This window comes from Perognathus longimembris, chromosome 6, assembly GCF_023159225.1.
Source record: "Perognathus longimembris pacificus isolate PPM17 chromosome 6, ASM2315922v1, whole genome shotgun sequence".
Taxonomy (NCBI): Eukaryota; Metazoa; Chordata; class Mammalia; order Rodentia; family Heteromyidae; genus Perognathus; species Perognathus longimembris.
The window spans coordinates 75,987,923-75,996,021 of NC_063166.1; the positions used below are offsets into that span (position 1 = coordinate 75,987,923).

Below are 8,099 nucleotides of genomic sequence, written 5' to 3' on the forward strand. Positions count from 1 at the left end.
TCAGTCAGAAGCACAACAGTATTGGTAATAGTCTGGGAATAACTAGTGATTTTCCAGCAGTGCAGAAGAGAGCCTGGAGTGTCTAGGATAGCATTAGAATAAGACTGATGGAGGCATTCTAATTTTCACTGCTACCATAATAGAGGACCACAAGCTGAGTGGTTTCAACAACAGAAAATAGAGGCTGGAGTCCAAGGTCATCATTATGTTGTCAAGTTTGGTTTCTCCTGAGGCCTCTTTGCTTGCTTTGCAGATGTCTACCTTCTCACTCTCTTCACATGGTTGGCTCTTGATCTGTCTTCCAATCTCTTCTTCTTTTTTAAAATTTGAGACAGGACTGCTATATAGCACTGGATGGCTTCAAACTGGACACCAGTCATTCTGGATTAGAGTCCTCATACAATCTCATACTTTCTCATTTGACCTTTTTTCCCCTTGGTATGCTAGGAATCAAACCTAGTTCCTCACATGCTGGGTAAGCATTATATTACTGAGCCACCCCCAGCCTTAATTACCTCCTTAAAAGATTCCATTTCTAATACCATCCCATTCTGAGGTACTGGTGGCTAGGACTTTAACATGTGGTTTTTGAAATAACATAATTCAGTCCATGACAGGTAGATTGAGACAAGATTTTGAAATACCTTGAATATTGCAAGGCTTTTAAAAAAAAATGTGTGTATATATACATATATGTCTATATAACCAGACCCTGTCTTAAGAAAACAAATTAGGTATATCAAATAGTCAAGTACACGTTCAAATTCTGTCAGTTTTACTTTGAGCAGTATCAGTCTTTTAAGACTCTTCCAAATCTCTTATTAAAACTACAGATTCTGGGCTGGGAATATGGCCTAGTAGCATGAATGCTCACCTCGTATACATGAAGCCCTGGGTTCGATTCCTCAGCACCACATATATAGAAAATGGCCAGAAGGGGCACTGTGGCTCAAGTGGCAGAGTGCTACCTTTGAGCAAAAAGAAGCCAGGGATAGTGGTCAGGCCCTGAGTTCAAGGCCCAGGCCAAAAATAAAAACAAACAACAAAAAACTACAGATTCTTTGAGTGATGTGTACAGATAGAAGCACTTGCTTAGCAAGCATGAGGCCTTGGATTCTATCCCCTGGATTTAGTCTCAGTACTCTAAAGCAAAACAAACTATACATTTGTTTTCTGTGATATGGAAGAGAATAGAAATCCACACTTTTTTTTTTCACTTCTGCATAGTCTTATGATTTCACTTTGAGTTGCTTTCTGTATAGTTTCTGCAGGATTATCATTTGCTTGTTCAGGGAGCTACCTATCTGTGTAAGAAGATCCTGAGACTAGAAGAGGTCAGATGTCCAGTCTGGACCTCTTACATCTCCCTAGGTAGTGTGATAACTTCCTCAAGATCCTTTGGGCTACTGAGTCAAAAATCATTCATTGAGGAGCTTCTGGCTGTTGCATCATCTTTTTTTGTTTGTTTGTTTGGAGAATAAAAGACAAAGCCTGAGAAATCTATTTATTACTTCAGCCAGAAATGTTCGTTCAGGCTAGCCAGTGGCTCTATCCTTGTCTCTGGGACTGTATCTGTGGCCCATCAATAAGTCTATCTACGCAAGGTATCCATAGTCCTTGAGTGGAAGCCCAGGCATTCCTGAGGGGCAAAGGTAGTAGGCTAGGTGGCTACATAGCAGCTGGGAGTCTGGGGAGGCCCTTCTTGAGAAGCAATGTGACTGGTGCACCATCTTACAAGATTCTCCTTCCAGAGGGTCCACAGGATGGAGAAGTCTTAGGTTACTCTCCTCTCTGATCTTCTTTGTAGCCTATACTGACTGTATACAAGTGTACAGTCTCTAACTGGGTACCAGGCTGCCCCTGCTGTTTCCAGTTTGTGCAGCTAAATTTACCTTCATGCATATCATGTTTTTGTTTTTCTTTTTTGTGTGACTCTTTAAGACTGCCTTAAGTCTTCTTGTCTTTGGGCCAGCAGCCTTTGTCCTCTCCAAGGGGGAGGGGAGGATCCCTTTGATCTTTTGCCAGCTGTTCCTTTAAAGAGTGTCCTACTTAGAGCTTAGGACTGTCTCTTGGCATGTGTTTTCATCTGTGGACACAATAGCTTCCTTGCAACTCTTTAAAAATGGTCTCTGTTGTAAATCCTAGTATTGGTATATATTTAGCTTGAAGTTACCTTTAGTCCTTTTATGGACTGAATAGGTCCTTGCTCTTGATCTTTTACTTTGTGGTACTGCACTGAAACGCACTGGGTATATAATAATCATCAAGCCACCAGGAGCAGTGTAGTCAGTCATGGGAAGTGAGAAGAAAGCACTGGGGTTTCTTGGTCTTTATGATTATCTCATTAGCACTGGTGGAGGGGGCGGGGGTCCCTGGCTTGGGGAACTCAGAGGCTGCTCAGAATCCTGCCTCACACTCAGCTTCAATGGTTGCCTACATGTTTCTCACCATGCTCTTGGGTTTCTGTTTCCTTTTCTTTCGTTCGTTCGTTTGTTCGTTTGTTCTTTCTTTCTTTCTTTTTTTCCCTCAGAAAGTTTCTCTATATGGCCCAGGCTGAATTACAGATGTGGCTTGGCTGTGTCCAGTGCTAGACATAGACTGAGAAACACACCTTTAGACTGAGTGACAAAGTGAGACAGGTTGATTGGGTTGAATAGGTTGGGGAACTCCTAATGAAAAAAATGGAAGGGATATTCTTACATTCCTAGAGCTCCCAGAAATACAGTCATGGGATGAAAGATTATACTCTGGGCTAGGGATGTAGCTCAGGAGTGATTAATTCATCTGTATAGGGCCCTACGTCAATGTCTAACACCATCTAATTTTTTTTGTCACTTATTGGCAAACTAACCTTGAAAGCTTTTCAAATCATTTAATATATGTATGTGTGTGTGTGTGTGTGTGTGTGTGTCTATATTTGAACTACATTAGCAAGAAGAAAGACAAGAAAACAAGTATTCCTTCTAAGATTCCCTCTTTCCCTTCCCTAACTAAATACTTACCAGAAGCCTTTCTCTTCACTTACTGGCCTTTTCTCTATGCCACGTCCTGCCTGCATTGTGTATTAGGGTTGGAAGTGCTGGGAATATGGCCTAGTGGCAAGAGTGCTTGCCTCGTATACATGAAGCCCTGTGTTTGATTCCTCAGCACCACATATATAGAAAAGGCCAGAAGTGGCACTGTGGTTCAAGGGGCAGAGTACTAGCCTTGAGCAAAAAGAAGCCAGAGACAATGCTCAGGCCCTGAGTCCAAGCCCCAGGACTGGCAAAAAACAAAGCGGAAAAAAGAAAATCCCAAGGGCTGGAAGCCTCCACATTTTAACCAACCTATGTATTGGTTGACAATTACTTTCTGTCTTCAGAATTAGGCAATGCTTGGCTCAAGGGAGATGCTTTGCTATAAAAATGAGGCAGCTTTTAGAGGTAGACTGATTTTCCCAAGTAAATTCATTGGCATCGCTGTTGCTGGTTTTGTGGCTGAAAACTGCAGAAGGCTCCACATGTTAGGTTATTACAGTCTGGCTGTTCTTCTATGAGGCATGTTGTAGGGTTAAAGAGCACTGGCAAACCCTCTGCACCCCAAGTGCTCCTGCTCCAGAATTGGTTGGTAATAGGACTTTGTTGTTTTTTTGGAATGTATATATGATTACATATTGTTTGTGGATCTGTTCTGAAAGCCTTTTATTATCCTACATAAACTGTACGATGAGAAGTGTTCTCCCTGTGGGGCACAGCAGCATTACAATACAGTACATTCCATCACTTAGGTACTGTTTGGGGGTATTTGTGGAATGTTGGTTCATTTTTAAAGAATATGTCTCTATTAGAATTTAATTTCTGATTCAGTTCGTTAACGAAAAATATTCTGTACTAAGAACTAGTTGATAAATGGATTTAAAGCCATATGCTCTTAAAATGTGATTTCTTTTTATAATCTTTTTAAATTAAACTTAGCAACTTAAATATGATATCCTGAGGGCAACATGTGTTAGCAAGAGGGTCCGGGGGTGGTGTGGAGAGGGAATGTGCTTGTTGAAATTGTCCAGGAGCAAAGCACAGCTCACTTGAAGCCAGAGATTTGTCATCCAAATATGTGCAGATTGCTAGTGCTATAAATAGTTTGAACTCAAGTAAACACCTCCCCCCAGCTGCTGTGGGCCATTATGCACATGGGAGCAGCAGCCCACCTGCTTTTCTACCAGGCATAGGTGACCCAGGGTCAGGTGTTCACCCCCTTTGGTCCACCATTTTTGGCTCCTGCTACTAGCCAGCAGCTCAGCCCACTCCTGAGCTTTTGAAACTTGCCTATGTAAGATTCTTGGCAACCCTTGAAAGCCCTGGGCCACATGGCCATGGACTAAAGCAGATTTAGGAGGCACAGGCGTTGTCTTTTCAGAGCAGAGGCATGCATGGCTGTTTCTTTCTTCTGGAGCCAAAAAGAGTGGCACTGGTTGTCAGAACTGCCTGTGCCAGCAGCTGATATGCCAGGCAATCCAGCTGCTGACATTCTGAGAGCCCCTTTGAGATCTCAGGCCACATGCTGACAGTGGAGCAACTGAGGACAGTCTGTGGTTTAGTACTGTGTTTCCTTTGGAAAAAATGTCTCCCTCCCCACCACACTCCATAAACTGTATTCATTTGCAGCGACTCTTTCGTCAAATGTCATGAAGAGGTTTTAAGTAATTGGACTTGTGTGTGTGTATGTGCATGTGTGTGCGTGTGTGTGTTACTGGAGTTAGAACTCAGAACCTTACACTTCTAGACAGGTGTTCTACCACATGGGCTACACCCCCAGTTCCTGGCATTTGTTACTGAGGGCAGGTGATGAAGAATGGTACAATGAATACTGGGTAAGGATCAGGAAGCCCCATCTCTCCTGTTTCACAGGAATGGTGAAATAATTTATATGAACGTGCTTTGTGGAACTCATGTCATAGGAAGGTCTAGTGGCTGGGTAGAAAGGGCTGTCTTTCCATGTTTTCTTGTAGACTTTCAGTAGCATTTCCATCAAACACTAATCTGTCAGTCTACCACCCCCCCGCCCCTCCCCCCTCGCCCAGCTGCCTCTGTTTCATGCTTAGCCTTCCTTCTACCCCTGAGGTTGTGTCCTTGGATTTTAAGCCCCACTTCTTTCTGAAGCATGGGGTAATATATATTCTCCAGGAGTTCTCTAGGCAAATGGTACACTTGTTTTAGGTTCCTACATACCTAAAAATGTCTTTATCTTGCCTAGTTGGGATAGACTTCTAAATTCCATCTCAGTTTTCTTTAGAGCCTTCCTTTTAGCATTGCTTCAGTGCCTTCTGACACTATTAATGCTGGTACGAAGTCCAATGCCAGTTTGTTTCCTTACTTTTTTTTTCTTTTTCCTTGAGACAAACTCTTGATATATAGCCCAGGTTGGCTCTATGTAGCCCAGGTTGGCTATATATCGACCCTCCTGATTCAGCCTGCCCATTGCTGGAATTACAGATATATACCACAAACTCAACCTTATTTTTTAGTTTTAAAACAATCTTGTGTACGGCTCTGGAAACTATTTTTCTTCTGAAATCTGCAAGGTTAGGAGGCTATATCAAGGTGTAGATCTACGACTTAGCACTTTCAGACTTTTCAGCTTGAAGAATCATGTCTTCCTTCAGCTTTGGGAAAGTTTTCTCTTAAGTTCTTAGATCATTTCCTATTTTTCCTTTGCCTTTTTCTTTTTCTTTTTCTTTTCTGGAATTCCTATGTAGTATCACGTTGAACTTCCCAGATGCTTACTCTTTGTAAAGATTTGCTTTTATCCCATGAGTATTTTTCTTTTATTGTTAAAGATTTCCCTTCCTTACTTTCTAGTCCATATACTGAGTTAATTCATATCGATAAGTCTCAAGAGCTCATTTTTGTCAGCTAATTTCCTTTGTGTTTATGGAAACATTACCTTTAGACTTTCTGAAGACATGGGATTTTTTTTTAAGTTCATTTGTCTGAATTTCCTTATGTTTTATAAGGACTATCTTTTATTACATTCTTTGTCATGCGGTTGATTTTCTTCAGATGCCTTGTGATATATCTCTTGGACATCACAATTAATAATGAAAGACTCCTTTTAGAAGCCAGGCCTTGGTTTCTTCTAGAGTTGGTTGCCTGCCTCATGGGCCTCTCCCCTGCCTGGGAAATTGTTGGAAGCCCTCTGTGTCAAATGGAAGGGGTGATTTTAGCCAGGGCATGTAAATAGGACCAGCAGTTAGACTCTGGGCCCTTCCAATGTAAGAATAAAGAGCCAGTCTTAGGCTACTCTTTCATTTCATTCGGTTTATTTAAAGAGCCTTCCTGTCTTTGCCTGTGGTTCTATGCTTCTAACTCATGTGTTACAGTGTTAGAGTGAAGAGCTGGCTGGCACAGGCCTTCCTTTAGCTGATCCCCTAATATTCAGCCCTGCTTCGGAATCTTCTCCATTTCTGCAGTCCTAGAGTCTTCCTGGAACCCCAGGGTTCTAAACAGCTATTTGTCTCTCATTTCTAATTTTCTTTTTCACTGTCCTTCTCCGCATTTGTTCTTGCTTTTTATTTTGTATTTTTTTGACACAAGGTCTTACTTTGTAGCTAGGTCCTGGAACTGATTCTCCTACCTTAGCACCCTGAGTTCTGGGATTCTACAGGTATGTGCCCCTCCCACACCCCCTCCCCCAGTGGTGCTTTGTTACTTCAGCTTCTGCCATGCTTCTATGAAATTTTTATGTCTTTTAGAAATTATTTAGCAGCTTGGTTAGCCTCTGTGTGTCCCTGTGGCTACACTGTGTGCAATGAATACCAACCCTATATTCTGCACCTGATTGATGTGAGGATTAGTTAAGGAGATGTTTATGGACAGCTTGGCTGAGCATGGCCTGGCCCACAGCTTCTCCAGTGTTGTAGCCTGAAGCAAACTGAGTTCCTTGTCCTTAGGGTTCTATCTTCCTGGTTTCTGTTGCTTGCAGAATTATTCTGCCTGGAAGGCAAGTGTTACAGAGTAGGCATTGTTGAAGAAGGTGAAGAAGGTGATGTTGTCTTATGAATGAGCCCCTTGCTTACTGTTAGTTTTGTTCAACCATGGAATCTTGATTCAAAGGGTGATGTCAGTAAACTGATCCTTCCCAAGAACAGCCCTCATTTCCTGACTCCCACTTAGATTTCTGGAATAAAGGCACAGCCAAACAATGGCCCTGCTTTCAGTCCCTGAAGGCTGAGTAGTGCTACTGAGTACATTCCCAGAGAGCAGCTCTCTATGGGGTGGGCCTTTGTTCCTTATTTGTGCTGGAGAAATACAGGGTTTTCTTCTAGTTTCCTGACATTTCCTGACTTGGTTACCTTGAGTCTTTATCATCCTCACCACATCATCCTCGAGGCAGAGGAAGGTGAAAGGAAGTCAGAATTTGAAGGTAGTGTCTTTACCATCTGACTTTTCTGAGAAATAAAAAGCCTTAAGTCATAAACTACCCCCCACCATCCCTCTACTCATACCTAGAAAGAGCTGCTTTCCATGGAGTCCAGTCCTAACTTCCTGTCCCCAGAGGAGTGACATTGACACAGATCACCTGCCCCCTGGAGACAGGGAGTTGAAGCCAGACTTGCTTTAGGCCACCCAATGTTTCGGTAGGAAAGTACTGTAGATAAGGTCCCCTCTGACCTGGTGGCCTGAAGTTTCCTTCACCAGGCTGGGTAGAGTGACCATTTTAAGAAATAGCTTATGTGGTATGCGTGCCGACCTCGTTAAGGGATAAGTCCCTGTTTCTAATTCTAGCCCTTTCGGTTTGAGCTTACAACTTTGGGCATGTCAATTGTTTCATTTTCGTGTCCAGTAAGGAGATTAATATTGCAGCCCCTGGGCTTCACTCATCTGGGGTGTTGGGAGAATCAGTGAGATTATGTACAACACTGAGAGCTAGCACCTGTTTTGTACTCAGTGTGTGCTGACTACTTTTAGTTCCCTGACAGGTGTCATTCTCACAATTCTAAAGTGAGGACACCAGTAGCCCCACTTCACAGTTAAGAACACGAAGTCCAGGGAAGTCACGTTGAAGCCAGCCCCAGTTCTCTGGCTCCAGAGCACACTCAATCTCATTCTTGACATCCCACA

General features: G+C 42.7%; 1 long non-coding RNA gene across 1 annotated transcript in view; it reads left to right on the forward strand.

Moving 5' to 3' along the window:
* LOC125353813 overlaps positions 1-8,087 on the forward strand; it is a 33,299-nt gene extending 25,212 nt beyond the window's left edge. The window contains exon 3 of the long non-coding RNA XR_007211360.1: positions 6,573-8,087. This is a non-coding gene — a long non-coding RNA (uncharacterized LOC125353813). The remainder of the gene's footprint in view (positions 1-6,572) is intronic.
* The last annotated feature ends 12 nt before the right edge of the window (positions 8,088-8,099 follow it).